The sequence below is a fragment of the Desmodus rotundus genome, chromosome 1, assembly GCF_022682495.2.
Source record: "Desmodus rotundus isolate HL8 chromosome 1, HLdesRot8A.1, whole genome shotgun sequence".
Taxonomy (NCBI): Eukaryota; Metazoa; Chordata; class Mammalia; order Chiroptera; family Phyllostomidae; genus Desmodus; species Desmodus rotundus.
The window spans coordinates 109,521,805-109,545,369 of NC_071387.1; the positions used below are offsets into that span (position 1 = coordinate 109,521,805).

The window sequence follows — 23,565 nt, forward strand, 5'->3', positions numbered from 1 at the left end:
AGCAAGTATTTACTATTACAAACTCTTAAAAAAGATTGGCTTTGTGTTTTAAATTCCTACTATTTGATCTTGCTACTTTAGATATATTTTTTCAGCAAACACTTATGTGTTGCATCTTTGGTCCACAACCTCCTTTTGTAAATAAAGCTTTACTGATACACAACCACACCTTCTGTTTACTTATTGTCTTCGGCTGTTTTTGCACTGCAGGAGCAGAGTTGAATAGCTGGTAAGCCATTCAACCACATGGCCCACAAAATCTAAAATATTTTTAATCTGTTCTTTTTTTCCAGAACAAGTTTGCTGACTCCTGTGCTATATGAAAGGCTCTAAGTTAGGTAATAGAAATCAACAGTTAACATAAACAAACAAAAATACATCCCCAGGGTCATGAAATTTGTTGCTGTTTGACTGCAACTTCAGGAGTTTCCCTATTCCTAAAAGCAGCACACTATAGTTTCAGGAAATGTAACACGGCTTGTGGTAGTCACAGCTTTATTCTCTTTGGTTAGAGCAGATTCTTACTGGTCCAGAAATGGACAGACCCTCAATTTTGTTTTCCCTGTTAACAATGGAGGCAACATTAACCTGTGCTCCTTCCATTCCAACACAGTGCCTGGCGTATGGTTAAGCACTCAGTAAACTTTAGCTACTATTATAAACGTTACCCAGGAGCACTCAGATGTATTCACCAGCCCCTGTCCAGGAGTCAAACTTCACCCCAGGTTTAAGCCAGCAAAACTCCCAATTCTGGAGAATTTAACAAACCTCTCTTTATTTATCTGAAATAAAAAAAGAAATCTGAGGTCCACAAAGCTGTTAAGTTTCAGATTCATGGCAATGGAAGGCACACAATTCCTTCTCAAACTCAGGGCACCACCTGGTTTTGGAACCTGAGATGAACAATAAAGAAATGGGTTTCCAAACCCAGTTCTGTAAACAAGCTACCAAGAACACACAACAACCACCTTTTGCCTTCTGCTGGACTCCATCTCCTTGGAAACATCATAATAGGCCTAACAAAAGCTCGGAAGATTCTTAGAAGATCTGCTGTTCACCCCGCAACAGGAATGGGCTTATGTATTCTATTATAGCAGTGCACGTAGAATTGGCCTCAGCACTAACCTGCTAGGCGTGCAGAAACACATCAGAAACAGGTGGGGAGACAAGCAGGGCTCAGTGCATCCTCTGCAAAGGGAGCTCTGCAGATAAATTCTCAAATTAGGAGCTTGGAGTCTGTTCAGCATTTGATAGGATCCTCCCAAGTCTGTCTCCTTGATTGAATTACAGAAATGACAGGAACCTTCAATTTTCCCTATGATTCAAAATAATGATAAATAATCAGATAGAATTTGGGGATTTTTTTTATTTAGGCACGTCTCTAAGAGAAACTTCTGCTGAATTTAATCATGCCTGCTTCTGGGAAACAGTCATCAGGCAGACCATTGGCAATTCGAATCGTCTCACCCACACAAACACACACTTTGTTGGTGGCCAACAGACCTCAGAACAACTCACTCAGAAATGGAGGATGTTCTATGTTCCAAAGATAAACAAAACAACAATAACAACAACAACAATAAACTAAATTGGTCCAGAAAGAGAGAGTAGAAATGATTCAAGGAAATGTTCAAATTGGACAGGGTAACAAAAGAAGAAAAGAAAACACCCAGTGACCTGGGTAAATATAGTTAGTGACCTGCTCCACCTGTACAGGACTCACTGCTCTGAGGACCATTTTTTTTTTCACCAACTTCTATATCTAGTGTGTCTAGTATGCCTGAGGTTTTTTTTTTTTTACGTAAAGTATTCTCTATTATTCAGGGTCCAACTACCCAAGATTTCTTTTTGCTTTACCTTTTTTATTTTGGGGCCATTTCTGGATTGTGGAATAAGGAAAAGAAGGTAGAATCCTATGAGCTTTTGGAGCTTAAATGGAATAAGATTCAACTAACACACAAAAAAGTTTTGGGGTTCACACAGTCTAAGTTTAAATCTGGCTCATGGGGTGAATGACCTTGCCTGAGTTACTTAACTTCCTTATTTGCCATGTGATGATAGTAACAATATGTTCTCAAGGTGTTATTGTGAGGATTCAATAAGATAGCACTTACCATGGTGCTGGAAAAGAGTAGGTGCACAAAGCTGTTAGCTGCCATTATTCTTACTATTAACCAGCCCAATCCTGAAGTTAATGCTTAAATCCTCTTGACAACATCACATGTCAGTGGTTGACCAGCATTATTTAAAAACCTCCAAAGATAGGAACTCACTAACTACATATATGTATACCTCAGGCTCTTAGAATGTTCTTTCATGTATTCAGCTGAAATTTCTCCCACCGTGACTTGTTCTCCTTGGTCTTAGTTCTATCCCTTGGGAGTCTTAAAGGACAGGGATACTCCTTGTACTTTGTACTAGTGAAGGTTTGGTTTTATTGCAAGTAATAAAAACCAACTTTGGGAAGCTTTAGCATCAAAGGAAATCAACTGTAAATGAAGGAGGAGGAAGGAGGAGAAAGAAAAGGAGGAGAAGAGAAAAAAGAGGGAAGAGGAGAATGAGGAGAAGGAGAAAGAGAAAAAGGAGAAGAAAAATAAGAAAGAAGAGGAGGGGAGAAGAGGAGAGGGGGAAAGGGAAGGGGAAAGGGAAGGGAGGGAAATGGGGAGGAAAAGGAGGAGGTAGAGGAGGTGGAGCAGTTGGGGAGAGGAAAAGGAAAAGGAGGAGCAGAATCAGCCTCAGGGAATGCAGGAACCAGGGCAAAATCAGGACCGACCTTATCAGAAGTTACCAAACCTTAGTCTCCAGCACTACCATTAACAAGCTGTAACCATAGCTACAAGAGTGTGATTGTTTCAGCCTGAGTCATGAGTCACCCCTAAATCAATCAGCTCTGACTGGTGGTAGAGTCACCCTTGCAGATCCTGCTGCTGGGAGCCCACCTGTATATTGTCATAAAAAAAGCATCACACAGAAGGACAAATTGTTGTGAACTGAGCAGCCTCCCAATAACCATACTATGAGAAAGGTGAGGCCATGTCAGTGAAACATGGCATATCCTTAGATATTTTGAGAAGCTATTGTCTAAGATAAATATCTTTCAGTTCTTTCCACCACAAAGATTAAATTAATTATTAATTTCAAATAATCCTGATTGTTTATTTAGTTTTCTGACTGTTAGGCTTCCTAAACGTTAAGTTTCCTGAAGACAGAGGACCATCTCTAGTTCATTCACTGACCCATCCCACTACTTAGCTAGGAACTTAGATCACAACACAAGTAATTGCTGAATTAGTTAATTCATTGTTTAATGCATTAAATTATCAGTTTGGAGATTTTGTGGTTACCTGCTTTCAAATGTGGCTAAATCCCTTTAAGTAAGGCGGCACTAATGATAAAAGGAACTCCATTGTTTTTTTTGCAACGGATAAGGTTTTTTGCACAAAATAGGAAACAAGGTAAAATAACTCAAAAGTCTTGCTTTCAATCACCTGAGGATTTTATTTGCCTGTCTGTTCTGGTTATTCCTGCAAAACGCACTCCAAAACAAAATGGCTTAAGACAACAAGTCATTGAGTTGGCTCATAAATTGGGTAGGGCAAAACAGGATGGCCTGTTTCTGTTCCACATGCCATCAGCTGGAGTAGCTTGGCTGGGAGCTGGAGAATTCACTTCCAAGATGGCTGGCAAGTTGGCACTGGCTGTCAGCTGGAAGCTCAGCTGAGGATGTGGATCAGGATCTCAGTTCTTCCCCACAGGTATCTCTCCATACCTGTGCTTGGTCAGGCTCAGTGCATGGTGGCTGGGTTCTAAGACTGAGCATCCCAAGGGAGCAAGGCAAAGAAGTACATGGAATTTTCATGGTGTAAGCTCAGAACTCACATGGCCCCACTTCTGCCGTATGCTATTCATTAAGGCAGTCACAAGCATCTGCCCATTTCAAGAGGAAAGGGCATAAATCTCATCATGCTATGAGAGGTGTGAGGGTCACATTGAAAGAAGACATGTAGGATGGGAGATATTCCTGTGGTCAGCTTTGGAAAGTTCAGTCTTCCCCATCGTCTCTTCTCTTTGGGCATGGGCAATCAATTTGAATTTCAGCATTGAAAGTTTGGACACTGTTGCCTGGTCTTCCCCTTAATAACCATTTTTTAGTCATTTATGGGGGGCATAGAATGAAGTGCTGCAGGTACAAAGATAAATGAGAAAACTCTCTTCCAGGGGAGTTCACAGATGTGTGAAGAAGATAAATAAAGAAAATTCAATGTGATGAGTGATTCAGCCAAGGTACATACAGGCAGGGTTAACAGAGAAAGAAATGATCACTTTTGCCTGGAATGGAAGCTCGATTACTTTAACACTTTTCTTCAGAAAACATGAGTTTTGTCAGGCTGCTAGATTACCATTTTTGGAGTTAGTATGCATTTCCCTAGAAGAGCATGTGGGCAGCCAGATCACACAAGTTGTACTTTGTGGGAGCCACACCAACCACAACCAAAAGAACAGGACTTGTTGGCTAAACAAAGGCAGTAGTGACTGGGACTGATGTCTTGGACTAATAGGTTCTCCTGAGAGCCTTGAAATTTTCATAGGAGAGAGAACTCCAGAAAATGAATAGTAATAATAATAACTTTTTAAAAATAGAATTTTTCAGAAATTTTTTTTTGTTTTCTATGACTTTTTAATTGAATTTATTGGGGTGACATTGGTTAATAAAATTATACAGGTTTCAGAGGCACAGGTCTATAACACATCATCTGTACACTGTACTGTGTGTTCACCACCCCAAGTCAAGTCTCCTTTCATCACCATTTATCTCCCTATACCCTCTTCTACCACCCCCACCCCTCCTTCCCTGTGGTAATCACCATACTGTTGTCTGTGTCTATTTATGAGAGTTGGGTTTTTTTGTTTGTTTAACCCCTTCACCTTTTTCACCCACCCCTCAATACCCCTCGTCTCTGAAAGGTGTCAGTCTGTTTTCTACCTATGAGTCTGTTTCTATTTTGTTTGCTAGTTTCTTTTTTTCATTAAAAAGCTCAAAGAATTCCCATATACCCTAAGCCCAGTGCCCCATTACTAACATCTGAGATTAGTTTGGCAATTTATTATAATTAATGAACCAATACTGATACATTATTATTAACTCAAGTCCATGACTTATTCAAATTTTCTTAATTTTTACCTAGTGTTTTTCTGTTCCAGGATTCCATCCCAGAGACCACATCACATTTATTTGCTGTCTCGTTAGGCTCCTTTTCGCTATGACAGTTTGTAGACTTTCTGTATCTTTGAAAACCTTGGAAGTTTTGAGGAGCACTGGTCATGTGTTTTGTAGGATTCCCCTCTATTGGGATTTGTCTGATGTTTCCCTCATGATTAGACTGGAGTTTGGGATATGGGAAAGAAGACCACAGAGAAATATTTTCATTTTCATCACACCATATCAAGTCTACAGTGCACAGTATCAAATGATTTATCACTGTTGATTTGGATGAGGTAGTGTTTGTCAAATTTCTTGACTGTACAATTGCTCCCCCCACCTTTTTGCTGCCCCTTTTGGAAGGAAGTTAGTATGTGCAGCTCCCACTTAGGGAATGGGAAGCTATACTCCCCTTCCTGGAGGAAGACACGTCTACATAAACTGTTTAGCGTTCTTATCTTCACGAGATTTGTCTCTTCTCTCCCATTTATTTACTTGTTCGATCCTTTCTTTATGTCACTATGAACTCATAGATATTTACTTTATCCTCTGGGTTGTAATCCAACACAAATTTATTTCGTTGCTCAAAGTATTCGGCTTTGCCATTGGGAGATCTTTGTGTGGGCCCCTCTGTCCCTTTGCCATAAGCCCATTAGTGGGGTGTCATAATAACTTTTTTATCCATTTGTTCAAGCACTAGATTAGGAAAGATATGTTACTAAGTGGATTCTTAACTTGGCCATTCAAATAAGCTTATCACATTTACAGATAAGGGAACTGAGATGCAGAGGGGTTCAGTAAAATATACAAGGTCACAAAGCTTATATGTGGTAGAGCTGGGATGGGAATTCATGCTGGTTCACTCCAGATTCCCCACTTGTAACAGAGCACTCCAGATTCCCCACTTGTAACAGAGTGTTCAAAGGACTACAACCTTATGTTATCCCTCAATTTGTTGGAATACAAACATAGGTTGTATATATTGATATGTAAAAAAAAACCCAACACAAAACCAACTGAAAGAACTTCCAATGACCATAAACAGTGGCAGCCACTTTTCTGTGTCTTTTGGCTTCCATTCCTTGCCCCACCAGGCCCTACGTGCAGTCAAGAAGAAAACCACCCACATGGAGGTGTTACAGATTTAACGGGCTGCCCCCTCGCAGGAAGTTGTGGAAAAATATGATGGACATGTAGGGATAGATGCAAAAGCTGATATTTCTAAAATCTGAAGGAGTGATATTTTGGGGCTTGAGTGGGTCTTCTTGGAGTCCCTTAAATGAGCTCTTAGAAGCCCACTCCATCACTCAGGAGCAAGCTCTTCACACAACAGACTCTCTTCTAAACCTTGGAGCTAAAACCTTCATGTTCCCCTCCAACCCTGCAAGATGCCAAAACATCTTCGAGGGAGTCTGCTGAGAATTGTTCATCATTTTTACATTGGGTTGGACAAAGCTCAGAGCAGAAGAACAAACATAGACCCACAGCCCCTTCTGAAGGCCCACAGTAACCAGAGATCTGGATCCAAGTACAATGTGCCTGTGCTGTGTGCCCAGGACACAGGGAGCTCGGGTAAGCTGGTTTCTGTCCTATCAAGCCCAGCCTGCTATTATAATGTAGAACTTTCGTTCCTTTGCCCCTAGGTTCTGCACCAATCATCTTACCTCCCTCAAATCATACCCCATTCCTTCAAAGCTATCAGTTTCCTCTCTGTTGGTTAGAAAACAGTCGCATCTTGCACAATAAAAGTTAATTTTAGCAATTTCTCCACTGCCTCCAAAAAAGGGAAGAAAATCTCAGTATGAGGGCAGCCTTTCTTTATCACTTTCTGCTCTGGGAAACGACAATGCCATCCTGTAGATTTCTTAAGGAACTAGAGCGGAGCCAAAGTAGTCAGTGGCACTCAGCTGGAGTTTAAGACCTTGTTATAATGCCTAAAGAACTTCAAAAAGTTTCAAGGACAATACCTAGTATAATACACTCATTGACATCTAAAGAGCCCAAGAAAACTAGGCCATGGATATAATGAGAGGAAAAAATACTGATGAATGGAAGGGGAGATGCACCAGAGTGTCCCTGCGAGCTTTTGCTTCCTGCCTTATGGATAAAATTGGATAGGAACAGTGGTTTTTAGAAGACGTTAAAACTGCCTCACCACTCTGGCAGGATCTAACTTTGTTTCCTAAATTTAAAGACATTTAGCTTCTCTAATTTGTCTTCAGTGAAGCTATGTCATGTTTTTTGGAGTCCTGGCTTTGTGGCTAACTCACTGTATAAACACAGTTACCCTCTTTAAGAATATTTAGTTTATTTGTCCATAAAACAGAGACCCTGCACATGATCATGGAGAAATTTTTTACCTTAAAGATTTCTTCACCAGGCACTTGGACCAGATTAAGTTAAGATGCCCAGAGTCCTCTGAGACAAAGCAGAGATAGTTCTTATGCTGCAGAAGCTTAATTATGTAGCAGAGAATGTAAAATACATATGGACACATGAAGAAAAATAGTCTGGAACACTGACAACTCACTAAGTTCTTATCTCTTTCTGATAATATACTTTCCAGAAAATACCAGTTAATTCACTTAAAAGGCAAAGGTGTTTTTTTTCACACAAGGACACTTTTCTCTGGATTATGTCAAGGTCATTGGACAAGATGAAAAGGTATGTTGACCTTCTGCTGTGCAAGTCTTCTCAACAATCTTCTTTTGGACCATCGCCCATTAATTAGCATGACCTGAAGAGAATGACCCAAAGAAAAAGAAGGAACACAAATCAAAATGAGTTATTTTCTGCTGGAAGCAACTATGTTGAAAGATCTCATTGGTTCATTTATTTATTAGTTTCTTCATCAAATATTTACTGAACTGTACTAGCTGGTCAAGTACTTAATTGGGCACTGAGAACACAACAGTAAGCAAGATACGTATAGCCTGCGAGAGGAGATGGAAAATTTTAAAAGGCAATTATGACAGTTTTGCAAGCTCTGGGTAGGGGTAAGCACGAGGTACTGTGGGAGTACAGATAATAGGCACCAGGGATGACATGGTAACTAAGAACATCAGGAAAAGTAGGAGTTGACTACTTGAAAGGTTTGAGATGAGATGGTTCAGGAAAGGGAACAGCAAGTGGAAAGGCAGAGATGGTGGGAGAGAGCATAACACATTCCTGGTGAAGGTTGCAGGGGAGGAGGGCAGGGTTGAAATATGAGGCTGCAAAAATCAGTTTGTGTATACTACAGGAGTAAACGGAAAACCACAAATAGATTTTAAGAAGAGAAGTGGAAGGATAGGATTTGTATTTTTAGGAAGAGCTCTGTGACTGTGGTAGATTAGGTACAGAACTAAAATCTGGAGATGCCCTGGAGATTGCAATAATCAGTGAAGACAGCCACCCCCTGCAGAAAGCATTCTTCACATATTACCATCATTGATACCTAGAACAACAAAGTGAAAGAAGTATTGCAGCTTCTCCCATTTTACAGATAAAGGAACAGAAGCTCTAAAACAGGGTTTCTCAGTCTCAGCTTTATGGATATTTTGGACTAGATAATTTTTTGTTGTGGAGGCTGTCCTGTGCATTGTAGGATATTTAGTAGCATCCCTGGTCTTTACTCACAAGATGCCAGAAAGACCTTCCCACCAAATGGGACAATTAAAACATATCTCGAGACATTGCCAAATGTCCCCTGGGAGGGCACAATCACCCCTGGTTGAAAACAACTATTCTAAAAGATCAAACCCCAAATTCACATGAGTGAGGATACTAGCCAGGCTTCTCTCTTCCTGGCCTACCCTCTTTCCACTCCATCAAGCACACTCCCTTCACTGCCAGCCTCATCCGTCATGGCCTCAACACATCACATGCATCAATTTGCCTCTAAATGACTGAAGTTTTCACTGAGAATCTTAAGAACAGATGTCGCCTTCCCCCGTCATTTTGGTTTTCTCGTACATTAAAGCAAGGACTTTTTTTTGTCTTGTGAGCTAAAAATTGTTAGCTTAGCACACTGGAAGTGGAAAAGATTTCTCTCATCACATGTGCATTTCTATACATTGCCTTTCAAACAAGTAGAGCACTGACAACCCAAATGGTGATGACTTGCCTGACATCAGAGTCCATTTCTGCCCAATTCCAAGGTGTTTGCCCATGTCTGGGGCACCACAATCCATTTGGAGATTTGAAGTTTTCTCTCAGAAGTATGCATTTTTTTAAAAATCACTCTTCTCATGGATCTGCATCAGAAACGTTGCCTTGTGATTAAATTTTTAGATGTAAAAAAAATAAAATTGGAATTTCACAGAGTGGTACATGCAGCAAGAGCATGATCGAGCCAATTTCCTCTGCTCCCTCTTTATGTGCAAGTGTGGCAGCTGGGGAGATTGTCTTCCCCATACTCAAATTACACTGCCAGACAAAGGGAGTTTTTTGGAAGAATCATGAGCATGTAATTTTATTACCTTAGCATCAATTTTAATATAATTCATGTAATTTCTTCTGCAGGAGAAAAGTTATTTTCCTAAATGCCTGGTAAAATGAGAGCTGATGGATTTTTGACTTCCACCAACTCTCTCTGTAGAATTTTCAACTAAAAGAGGAAATATAGAGAGGTACTCAGCTCAAATAACCTTACCTGGGAGCAGAGATGGTTCGAAGGGCCTTTCAAGCTTGTTGATTTCTAATGACTCTGTATCTCAGAAGAGGCCAAAGGCATCTCAAAAATTCCATCTTATCAAGATCAAACCAAGGTCAGACTTGGTCAAGGTTCTCAGCCTCTGCACAATGACCATTTAGGGTTGAATAATTTTTGTTGTAGAAGCGTTCCTTATGTTGTGAGATGTTTAGCAGTATCCCTTGTCTCCATCTAATTGATGCTGGTAGTGTACCACCCCAGTTGCAGCAACTGAGAATGCCCCCAATTCATTGTCACATGTGAGAATCAGTGAAGTTTGCCTCTTTGTTCCAGGACCTCTCTTGCTTATTCCTGGGACCCATGTATGTAATGAAGAGGAGAAAGCTGCATTCAGTGCTCAAAATTAATTCTTAGACAATCAAGAGTTGTTGTTGGATGACCCAAGAAAATTGAAAAGGTAGATCTAGCAGGTGTCCAACACAAATATCCTGTAATTTCCTCCCAGTACCTAAGGGTCCTCTGCACAGAAAGATGCTGGAGTTAGATGTTACTTTTCTTTCTGTTATTTATTTAACGATGTTTATATAGTCCACTGTGTACCAGGTCCTGTTCTAACTGTTTCAAAGAAAAACTCATTTATTTGATCCTTACTATAATTCTACAGGGTAGGTACGATTTATCACTCCTTTTCACAGATTAGAAAAATGAAGCACAGAGACATTAAGTATGAGTGAGTCACTGAGTAGCAAACAAGGATTCGGACTAAGGCATTTGACATAGTCTGGGCTCTTAATCAATAAGATATGATGAGTACAGTATGTATTGGGGAAAGCACATTGAATCTGGAGTCATTCATTTGGGCTCAACTCCTGGCTCTGTCACTTACTAGCTGGTGAACTTGATCAACTTTCCGCATGTCTCCAAACCTAATTACCTCCCATCTCCAATACCATCACATTGGGGGTTGGGGCTTCAACATATAAATTGCGGGGGAGGGGGACCTAATTCAGTTTGTAGCACACTCTTTATCCAAACAGTTGCTGGCATAATCATTTTAAAACCTAAGTCAGAGTATGCCACTCCCCTGATTATAACTCTTTAGTGGGGACTATCACACTTAGAATAGTATTCAGATACCAACCTGATCTACTAACCCCTACCGTTCTCTTCGACCTTATTGCCCACCACTCTCTCCATTACTATGCTCTGGCCATGCTGGCGTTTCTTCTGTCCCCATCACACACTAGCTCTGTTCCTGCTTCAGGCACTTTGTACTTACTATTCCCTCTGTCAGGAACACCTTTCCAAAACCTGTTCTAATGGCTGGCTCCTTCTTGCCATTGAGGTCTCAGCTCTGATGACAACTCTTCAGAGCAGCCTTCCAGGCCATCTGAAAGTCATCACTTGCATTCTTTTTTTTTTTTTAAGATTTTATTTATTTATTTTTAGACAGAGGGGAAGGGAAGGAGAAAGGGAGAGAAACATCCATGTGTGGTTGCCTCTTGGTGCCCCTTACTGGGGACCTGGCTCACAACCCAGGCACGTGCCCTGACTGGGAATCAAACTAGTGGACCTTTGGTTGGCAGGCCACCACTCAATCCACTGAGCCACACCGGCCATCGCATGCATTCTATCTACTGTGATTTTGTAACAAAACTTTTCAGTATCTGACTCGATGCCTGCTCCTCCCAATAGAGTAGAAGCTCTCTGAGAATAGAGACCATGCCTGTCATATCCTCACACCTGCCACCAAGCCCAGCACATCACAGGAGCCCATCAAATAACCACTGAATGAGGAAAGAACAGCAAGGAGGCCCTTTAGTTCAGGCACATACATCTCTCTCTCCACCATCTCTCTTTAAGTCCCTCTCCAAGGTAAGTAGCTCATGAAAAATATAGAGAGAATTACATCCCACAATCTCCAGGTGTGCCACTCACAAAGGAAGTGGAATTAGACTTGAAAATTACATCACAGGCAAGCCCATGCTGTGAGGCCCTATTAAAATGAAAGAGAGTTGACTGCTTGTCACCTCCCATCACCAGATCATAAAAGAAAAGAGAAAACCACGCCCCTAGCTTTCTTTCTGTCTCATAATAGTGAGAAAGGGGCATGGATTCTCCCCTTGCTCCCTAAGTTTCTTCAATCTTTTAGTCCTATTTGTTACTGTCCTATTGTAAGTAACAAGAAGAAATACACAAAAGAAAAGAAACCCAAACAATGTCTGTCCAAAAGGGCAAGACACATGCAATGAGGAACAGCCCTTATGATCAGGCGGCTACAGTGGTTCCTCTGCTAAATCCCACCCCCGACAGAGAAAGAAATAAATTTTTCTCACCTTTATCCAGCTGTGGGGCTCATCCTGGCAGCCAGCCCCAAGACAGCCATGCAAATCAGAGCAGAGTTGCCCCCTACTCACATTATGAATGCCAGAGGTCCCTCACAGCCAGTTCCTGGGCACACACAGAGTCCCCAGATGTGTCTTGTTTGACCTGCAGTACTGGTTTTATTTAAATTAGTTGCCAGTATTTAAAAGTAAGGTTTTATAGAAAAATCTGTATTTCTACCCTCTCTAAAAAATTCAGCCTGACATGGGGCTCACATGCTCACAACACAAATTTCTCCTGGGACTGAGAAAAGACTGCCACTGTAGCATTCTGGAAGTTTCCATTACATTGTAGCTTCCACTCCACCCTCTTCACTCATTGATATTACCTGTCTGGACCTAATTGGTATTGAGTTTGCAATTCTTGCTATGCACACACACACAGAGATGAAATTAAGAGTCTCAGAACTTAATTTTGCTCTCACTAACATTGCATGCCCTGAGTGGAGACCTTTACAAGCCAGATCTCTTGAATCAGATGGGAACACCCAGAATTCTAAACCTCCCCTTTGCCACAGCTGCAGCCTCCTCACAGGAAATAAAGCCAAGGAGCCACAAATCCTGTCTCCTCCCGCAGCAGCAGCATTTGCTGCAATGAATAGGAAAATGTAGTTCTCGTGTAAATGGGGTCACCTAAGGGTGGGAATCAGACTTGTAAGACTTTCAATGTGGCAGAGATTTTGAACTGTTCAACAAAATGCATTTCGTCCTCCTGGGCACAGAGCTAGCCTATATATCTCCAACCCTCTTTTTTGGAAATATACCAGTCCCCACATGACCGGTTCTCAGGAATGGATACAGCTGCATATTGATGATGAGTGGGCCCTAGAGGAAGATGCAGTGACACAAGATGGGAGGAGCTTGGGTCCCTGAATCACCACCCAGAAGTGAGCCATCCAACAACCAGAAACCCCCAACTCAGGCTGCTACAACCCAAACAACCTGTATAACAAATAATCTTGTTGGAGCCACAAGGACTGTTTGTTCCCTCAGTTTTGTCCTAATGCACCCTACAAACTTCCAAGAAAAAAGTAAGTAAAAATAAAAACTAAATTCACATACAGAGCCACTTAATTAGCTGCCATTACTAAGTGGCAACTATGGGCCAAGTGCTTTATGTACTATTCCTGTGGTGACACTGAGGAAATGGAGACTTGCAGGAGCTAAGTAGTTTCCCCAAAGTTGCATAGCAACTAAGAGGGTAGGTCTGGAGTTGGAGCCCAATCTGACTCTGAAGCCCACGTTTTCCATATGAATATTCATTTATGAATTCCTGCAATGGACCTCTCTCTGTACAGATGGTTTTATCACCCATTTAATTTGCCCCACAAACCAATGAGGTAGGCAGCGTTATTGTCTCCATTTTATGAGACAATAATTAGGGCTCAGGGACAAAAAGTAACTTTCCTGGGGTCCCCATTTGTAAGTGTGAAATTCAGACCCCTAACTTTCTGACTCTTTCTACTATTTGCTGTGGGACAGCAAGAAGGTTTGACAAGACTGAGGAATGTTGATGAATTCTGTCATTTTTTTAAATGAATGATATTGTTTTTCACTCGCAAATTACAAATTATAAATACTTTTCTATATAAAACTTTGTATTATCAATACATTACTTACAATATCATTACATGTTAATTTTAATGTAATGAATATAATATTAATGATATTAATGTAATATTACTTGCATTAATATATTACTTGGAAAAGCATTACAAATATTTTCATTTATATACTTATATACTTGAAAGACCAAGTACAACCGGTCTAAATGATAGTGTCATATTGTGGGTACTGTAGTGTCATATTATATACACTACATTCTAATGCCATATAGACACAATAAGTGTGGAATGAAGTAATGTGAACATTAAACTCCTTGGAGGCCCCCACACTGTACTACTTCATCTTTCCAGGATTTTGCCTTTCTCTTGCTGTTGCCAGGATACCCCCCATCTTGGTTACCTGACCAATCTGGACACATGTCTCAAAACTCAGCTCAAGCTCCTCTTGCTCCAGACCATCCATGAACACCCAGGCCAGGCCGTGTGCCCTTCCTCGTGCCCCCACAGGGGTTCTGCCTACGTTTGGCCTTGTGTCGCTGTGTTATGCTGACGTTACATGTCCTTCTGTGTCTCCCTTACTAATCTCTAAATTCCTGAAGGACAAGAATTAAATATTTCTGTATATTTCATATGAAAAATAGTAGTGTCTTACCATTTAATGTTCCTCACAGTGTCACGACAGTGTGTACACCTGTCTCAGCCCCTCCCCCTGAAGCTTCTTAAGGAGTAAGGCCACACCCTCCTCACCTGAGTTAACTCAGAGCCTGCAGACAGGAGAAGCTCTCAGTGAATACTTGCTGGAATAAATTCATGGGAAAATGCTTGAAAGCCCACATGCAGAGCTTTGTCTTTTTAACGGATGTTTTGAATTTACTTAAAGTGTGAACATTCCCATAAAGCAGTGTTTTAAAGTTTTGTTTGTTTTAACCCTAAAAGAAGGGTTCAGAGAAGAGGAGGCAGGAGAGCGCCGAACACCTAAAGAAAAGGTTGAATAAATTGGAGGAAAACAAAGTCCCTGCGGACAAATTTCCTTTCTTCACAATTTTGTCCAGAGCCCACAGTGTTCAACTTATTCACTGGGGACTCTTAAGAACTCTGGAGTTCCCAGGACTTGACTCAGTAAAGAAAGACATGTAGGAACCACCAACACAGAAGCTCCTCAGTTCTCCCACAAATACCTATCTAATCCGGATTGTAAATACAGTCCTGGCATCCCACAGGTATGGATTCAAATTCTGGTCTCACTCAATATCTTTGCATTCAACAATTTCCAATGAATGTGCCACAGGAATTTTTAAATCACAAAATACCTGACTATTTAGTCAGGGGCCCTGACTTCTTTTCCCTTGGATGATCAAATTTTAAAATGACACAATAGCCATCCAGTGTGAGTGAATCAAAAGTATACCTATTTTTAACAGATTAGCAAAATATATATATAATATATTCTTTGAAGTGCTGCAGAATTTTAGTAGTTTAACTGTGCCATGAGATGAAAAGGGCTGAAAATTGCTATTTGTGATCTTTATCAAGTCTCTTGGTCTTAGCTTCCTCATCTGTATAATTCGGATAACAACTTACTTACCCAAAATGGTTTTTTGGGCAGAATAAATTCATAAATGAATGGAACATGTTCAGCATGATATCTGGCACACAATAGGACTCAAGAAATGTTCTCATTATCACCTTTTAAATATGACCTTGACTTCCCAGAAAGCCTCTCTGTCTCTGTCACGTGCAGACAGATATGGATCCCTTAGATAGATGTCAAAGCAACAGCTGACGCCAGTACACGTAAGAGACGGGCTGAAAGCACAGTAGACACAAAAGAGAATAGTTCCAGAGGGAAAGTGAAAGAGGGATCTACAGACACACTGAGATCAGCATTACCTGATTTTCCCCTAATACACCATCCCCTGCCATTGCTGGCTGCTGAGATGAGCCACCTGCTAGGAATCATCAGGAGAGAAATGCCACATCACAGTTCCAGAATTTGAACATAAAATACTACAGACTCACGGAAAAACATATGCTACCTCAGGAGGGAAATGATTTTGAATGTCTCCAGAAGCAGGACTAATCAGGAGACGGAGAGGCAGCCATTACTGCAAAGACATTTACAAAAGAGCAATCTCCTCTAAATGAAGAACCACTAAATAAAGGGCTCCCGGGATTCCAGGAGCCCTAAAATAAACCCACACAGAGCTAGAGCTTCGCTAAGCATCCATGGGTAGGGGCTGCCTAGCATATCATGCCAACCCACACTGGAGACTGGAGGTGTGTTTGAAAGAAAAATCATTGTCAAGCAACGTGCCTTGCCTGTGTTAATTTCCCTTCTCCCTACAAACCCATCTGGGTGGGCTTAACCTTTCTCTGAGGAAACAATAGGCAGGAAAAACGATAAGGTACCAAGTCTGCACAAGAGATAACAGCCTACATGAACCACACTTTTTAATTGTCTGTATTTTGATACTTTGAAATTTGGTGCCTTGCTGACCTGGAGAGACTGCCGCTCCCAAAGTTAGCCAGTTCCTGGAGGTAGCAAACAACTGTGGGTGTGCTTTCCATAGGCGGCCCACCAATCCAAGGCCCATGCCTCCAACTGCCTCCTTTAGGGGGCTCTAACACTCCAAACCACTCATATCTCCCCACCCTAATCACCCCAGGGCCAGGTCGGACAACTAGGGACAGTCCCTACATCTCAGAGCCTGCTGGAATTATTCCAAGTAGCCAATGCTTAACCTGCTTATCCTGCCTCACCAGTTCCTTGTGGCAGAAACCCTAATAAAGGCTCTGGCTATGTCATCAATGGCAGCTGTCTCCTGATCTATAGCCTTGCCATTCCTAAATATTGTAATAATAAAACCTATACTTTAAAACACAGCCTAAGACATCTCCCAAAAGCCACCAGTCCATGAGATCTTAGTCTCCCAGTCTCAGAGTTTCTTTCCATGCAAGAGTAGCCACCAGATAAAACCACCTAAGACAAGGTAGATTCCCAGATTCCCAGAACATATTTATGTGTATTGACAATGACCTTAGGAAGTTCCCTTTTACTTACAGTACAAGTCTATCTTCTTGAGGTCTTCTTTGTCTTCTCAACTCATCCCCAATCCCTCTAGTGAAGGGTCCACTGAGGAAGTGATACTTGAGTGGAGATGTGCAATGAAGTGAGGGAGTCAACCACATGTACCTGCAACAAAAAGTGTTCCAGGGAAAGGCAACAGCAGGTGCAAATGCCTGGAGACTTGCCAGACATACACTTGACTCCTATCCAAGGTGTGACCTAGCATAATGGTTTTGAGATTTGTTATGCTAAGTGAAAGGAGTCAGACACACATAGTGGCATATTGAATTATACCATTTATATGAAACATCCTGAATAGGCAAACCCATAGAGACAAAACGCAGTAGTTGCCAGGGCCTAAGTGGAGAGAATAAGGATTCCTGCTTAAGGTCTGTAGGCTTTCTTTTTGGAATGATGAAAATGCCTTGGATCTGGATAGAAGCAATGGTTGTGCAACACTGAGAATGTACTAAACACCGCTGAACTGCAAACTTTAAATGGTTAACGATTATTTTATGTTACATGAATTTTACCTCAACCAAAGAAATATCCTGGTGCTATTTTGCTTTGTTTTTCTCCTTCCATTACCTCTCTTGGGAGTATGTTCAAGTGTGAGAAACTCTCATTAAGTACCAATTTACCCAGAAGACCAAGCCAAAAGATTGAGTTGCCAGACCTTTCACAAAGAATAACCAGTGCTCAAAGAAAATGGCAGGTCCCACTGCCGGGGGAGGGCGGGGGCAGAAGATATGTCTTAAACACAGTAGCAGCCCTCACTGAAACTACAAAAATATATCATTTCATCCATCCCCTACCTCTGTTTCTCCTTTCTGCATCCAAGGAAAAAGCTCATTACTAATAGACTCAGATGACCTCATGCCCACTTTTCTGTGTCCTCTAATACTTACTTCACTCTAGTCTTTTATCTGGACCTATGATTGGAACCATTTCTCTCCTGCCTCCCACTCTTTTCCACCTAAATCTCTCTGCTTAGGTCAGAGGAATTTTTAACAGAACACTTTATCATGTTAACGCCCGTCTCTGCTCCGAAACATTAGATGACTTCCCACCGCTAATGTAATAAAGTTTGAATTCAAATAGGGGGCGCCATTGCAGGATGATGCCAACCGCGTCCTTCTGGCACCAGCCCCATCCCTAATGGAGTAAGCACTGTCACCAAGCATTCTTTCAAGTTTGTGTTTCATTGCCTACCATCTCTCTGCCAAAAATACCTGTCTATTCTTCTCTTTTCTGACTATAAAATCTGTCTCATCCTTCCTATCATCCTTGTGATAGGCCCACACCTATCACAAATTTGGGGACATGTTTGCTGACTCTCAGAGCTAATCCCCATTTTCTATTTTCAATAGCATCAGTCTGGCTGATGTGTTCCTGGTAAGAACATCTCAGGCAGACTAGGAACGCTTTGAAGATGGAGACCTTGCCTTGGTTAGCACATGGGCCAGTCCCTAGTTGAATAACTGCCCTACGTGCACCAAGAAGTAAACTGGGCTGAGAATTCTCAAGGACACCAAAAGAATTTTTAGTGATGTGTCCTGGATTTCCTGAGTCTTCCTGATTCCATAAAGATGAGATCTACAGCAGAGACCTCGGGTGTTAATTAATATTAGTATATTTCTACACTCAGACACAGGCACCCATGCACTTCAGTAACACTCCCACAGAATGACACCATCAGCCCATGTTCTCCTTTCTTAACTCATTAATATTCGACTTCTCTGGCTCTCAGTTGTCTTGAATATTTTAATTATAGAATCTTATTTCATGCTTAGGGATTTTAAAAGAAACAGTCACAATTTTCATTAAAGTTTTATGAATCTGAATCAATATGTGAATATATTTCAATCCAATAAGTGTTAATAGTAATTAAAATTTATGGCACACTTACTTGGTGCCAAGCATTATCTCATTTAATCCTGACTACAGTATTAATGAGGTGCAGAGAAGTTATTGTCCCAAGGTCACACGGAGTCTGACTCAATCAGCATATTTTGCCAATTTCCAAAGTTGACTATCTTATTATTTTTTTATTAAGAGCTACTACTTATGAAACCCTTGCTATGTTCAATGTGGTAAGATTCTTCTCATAATGGCAGGAAATCAATACCGTCTTCCTACCCTAAAGTAGCCCTCAAACAATGACTGATTCCACACTTCATGGAGAACAACTCAAAGGCCATATGCCACACTGACTCCCAGAATTGCCCAGTGGGATTGCGCTCCCTTGACCTACCTGGATATTATACCCTTTACTGATTGCCTTCCATTTTCATTCTGCAATAGTGTTTCATGGGATCACCTCCCAAATCAGTACTTATATTCATATCCTATATTAAGACCTGCCTCTGAGGGAAGCCAAATCAAGATAATGCTTTTCATCAGAGTCAATCAACTTTTTCTGTAAGGGGTCAGGTAGTAAATATTTTCAGCTTTGCAAGCCAGGTTGTCTTTATCACAACTACTCAAGTCTTCCATGTAGCACAATTTCTGTAGAGGTAATATGTAAAGGAATTGAAGTATGTCTGTGTTTCTATGAAACTTTACCTGTGACACTGAAATTTGAATTTCATATAACTTTTACATGTTGTGAAATATTACTTCTCTTTTGATCTTTCAAACATTTAAAAACGTGAAATCCATTCTTGCTCATAGATGGTAGTTTGCAGACCCCTGCTTTAGAATATTCTCTTGTAATCCTACCATTAACTATGGGAGACAAGAATCACCATTGTTCCCATTCTCCAGATGAAGAGAACTAAAGTTTAGCAAAGTTAAGTGGCTTTAGGATAACATACATCCCTGTTCCAACGAATAACCATGGTATACAAGGTCCTGCAAGGGTCCCTGGAACACCTGTTCAAAAGTTCTCAGTGTCCTGTCACTGAGAAGAATAAAGTGATGACTTTTCAGGAGGTTCCTGAATTGGTATCCTCCTCTTTGCACACCTCAGCTTTGACAGAGTGGCATGGTGACTCAACATGCAGTAGTGGCAGCAGCTGCACCCAGACGCCAACCAAAAACAGCTTGCTGGAACACATCTGGGAAGCAGATGCTCCTCGTTACTTTGCTAAGAAACCATGCAGTGTCACAGCAGGACAGGATAGTCTAGAAGATCTGAGGGTCAACTGAGCGACACCCTGGAGATAGGACAGGTGGAGCAAGCCTCCATTTACCTGCCGTTCTGTTGGCATGAGGCCAACCTGCATTTCTCTATGATGTTTTTGGACATATATAGATACAACTATAGGTGTGATTAAGAGCATAGTACATCGTGCACCTGGAGCTAAACAGAGCTTGGCTTAGACAAACTTGAAGCTCAAAGCATACATGCCAAAGCTTAGTCAATATAGTATAACATAAGCTCTGCCTCACTCCATCTAGACCACCCTGTGCCCCTGTGTAGTAATAATAGTAGGTAGAATTTACAGGGCCCTTACCATGTGCCAAGTACTGGAGTAGGACTCTTCATACAATAGTTCATTTAATCATCACAGCAATCCTATGAGGTAGGTGCTATTGAAATAATTTTACAGATGAGGAATCTGAGTGGTCAAATAATTTGCCCAAAATCACACAGCCAGTGAGTGGCTCACCTTGGTTTTGGACCCAAGTGGACTGACTCTAGAATTCATGATCTAAACTAAGGGTTGGCAAACATTTTCTGTAAAGGGCAAGATTGTAAATATTTTAGGTTTTTTAGGACACAGATGATCTTTGTCACAAATTTTTAATTTATTATAATTATTATTTTACAACCTTTTAAATATGTAAAATCAACTTCTCGCCAAGATGGAGGCATAGGTAGATACACTTTGCCTCTTCCCACAACCCAAAGAAGCACAACAACAAATTTAAAAACAAAAGATAACCAGACCTGCCAGAAAATCAAACTGTATGGAAGTCTGACAACCAAGGAGTTAAAGAAGAAACATTCATCCAGACCAGTAGGAGGGGCAGAGATGGGCAGCCATGGCAGAGAGGACTCATGACAAAGCAGAGGATGGAGGACCGGGGTGGACAAAGCCACTGCTGGAGGACCAGGTGAGGTGATGGCTGATGCAGCGGGCAGTCCTACATTTGTATGCAGATAAACTGGGAGGAACAACTGGGGAGTGAGAAAACCACACAATCCAGGGCTCCAGTGTGGGAAAATAAAGCCTCAAAACCTCTGACTGAAAAAACCTGTGGGGGTTGAGACAGTGGGAGAAACTCCCAGCCTCACAGGTGAGTTCATTGAGGAGACCCACAAGGTCCTAGAATGTACACAAAACCACCCACCAGGGAATCAGCAGCAGAAGGGTCCAATTTGCTTGTGGATAGCAGAGGAAGTGACTGAAAGCTGGCCGAGAGCCAAGCAAGCAGCATTGTTCTCTCTCAGACCCCTCCACCACATACACCACGACAACCCAGCCACGTTGAGTTGCCCCTCACTTGCGAATACCTAAGGCTCTGCCCCTTGCTAGTAACAGGCGTGGCAAGACAAAAAAATGCAGCCAAAATGAAAAGCAGATCAAAATTCCAGAGAAAATACAACTAAGTGATGAAGAGATACCAGCCTATCAGATGCACACAGTTCAAAACACTGGTAATCGGGATGCTCACAGAAATGGTTAAGTATGGTTGCAAAATGGAGGAAAAAGTGAAGGCTATGAAAAGTGAAATAAAGGAAAATGTACAGGGAACCAACAGTGAAGGGAAGGAAACCAGGACTCAAATTAATGATTTAGAACAGAAGGAAGACATACACATTCAACCAGAACAGAATGAAGAACAAGAATTCAAAAAAAACAAGGAGAGGCTTAGGAACCTCTGGTACATCTCCAAATGTACCAACATCTGAATCATAGGGGTGCCAGAAGGAGAAGAGGGAGAGCAAGAAATTGAAAACTTATTTGAAAATATAATGAAGGAGAACTTCCCCAATCTGGCAAAGGAAATAGACTTCCAGGAAGTGCAGGAAGCTCAGAGAGTCCAAAAAAAGTTGGACCCAAGGAAGCACACACCAAGCACATCATAATTACATTATCCAAGATGAAAGATAAGGAGAGAATCTTAAAAACAGCAAGAGAAAAGGAGACAGTTACCTACAAAGCAGTTCCCATAACACTATCAGCTGATTTCTCAAAAGAAACCTTGCAGGCAAGAAGGGGCTGGAAAGATGTATTTGAAGTCATGAAAGGCAAGGACCTATGTCCAAGATTACTCTATCCAGCAAAGCTATCATTTAGAATGGAAGGGCAGATAAAGTGCTTCCCAGATAAGGTCAAGTTAAAGGAGTTCATCCTCACCAAGCCCTTATTATATTAAGTGTTGAAGGGACTTAACCTAAGATAAAGAAGATCAAAAATATGAACAGTAAAATGACAACAAACTCACAACTATCAACAACCGAACCTATGAAAACAAAAACAATAAAGAACTAAGCAAACAACTAGAATGGGAACAGGTTCACAGAAATAAAGATCCCATGGAGGCTTATCAGTCAGGAGAATGGGGGAAAGGTACAAGGAATAAGAAGCATAAATGGTAGGTACAAAATAGACAGAGGGAGGTTGAGAATAGTATAGGAAATGGAGAACCCAAAGAACTTCTATATATGACCCATGGACATGAACTAAGGTGGGGGAATGATGGTGAGAGGAGGGGTACAGGGTGGAGGGAAATAAAGGGGAGGAAAAAAATAGGACAACTGTGATAGCATAATCAATAAAATATATTTAAAAAATAAAAATGTAAAATCATGCTAAGCTCAAGGACTATTCAAACATATACTTCTCTAAACCATTGTCTGGAAGTTTGAAAAACTGGCCCCGATTCTCCACCCCTCCTCTCCTGTCTGCCCATTCCCTTTGTCATGTGACTCTGCAGTGCCTGCCCACTCTTTGGCATGACCAAATGACCTGCTTTGGCCAATGGGATGTAGGCAAGTGTGACACACACACACACACACACACACAGAGGCATTTCAAAGCATTTACATATTTTTGACTCTAGAATCTTATCTGCCATCACCACAAGAACACATCCATTAAAGAAGCCACACTCATCCAGACAGGTAGGAGGAGTGGAGTCACAGAGACAGGCAGAGAGCCGCAGAGACACAGTGTGGCACAGGGAGGCGGTGGTAGTGGCAGAGGAATGGGCATGGGCAGTCCTACATTTATGTGTGGTGGATAAAAATTGGGAGGGATTCCTTGGGAGGGAGTGATCCCAGCCCCAGACCAGACCACCCAGCCCAGGGTTCCAGTGCTGGGAAGATAGATCTCCATAACTTCTGACTGTAAAAAACAGTGGGGGGGTTGGGGCAGTAGGAACTGCCAGATTTTCAGGAGAGTCTGTTTAAAGGGCCCACATAGACTTAGAAGATACACGAACACACCCACTCTGGGATTCACCACCAGGGCAACAGCAGGAAAGGCACCAGTTGCATATGGAAAGTGGGTGAAGTGACTGAAAAATGGAGCAAGTGCCAGGCAACCCTCCAGAAGCCAGGCAGTAGCATAGTCCCCTCTTTGAGCCCTCCCCCAACACAGAGCCACAAAGGTGAAGCAGGTTGCTCTGCCCTGGTGATTACCTATGGCTCTGCCCCACACAATTTTCAGGTGCCTTTTCTAAGACAAGAGGTCAAAGCGGCTCTACCTAATACACAGAAACAAACACAGGGAGGCTGCTGAATTGAAGAGACAAAGAAATAT

General features: G+C 41.5%; 1 long non-coding RNA gene across 2 annotated transcripts in view; it reads right to left on the reverse strand.

Annotated features, from left to right (window-relative positions):
* Window positions 1–16,973, reverse strand: part of LOC123480869 (uncharacterized) — a 437,215-nt gene extending 420,242 nt beyond the window's left edge. For both annotated transcript variants that reach the window (XR_008427455.1, XR_008427454.1), the window contains exon 1: window positions 16,844–16,973. This is a non-coding gene — a long non-coding RNA (uncharacterized lncRNA). The remainder of the gene's footprint in view (window positions 1–16,843) is intronic.
* Window positions 16,974–23,565: the final 6,592 nt, after the last annotated feature.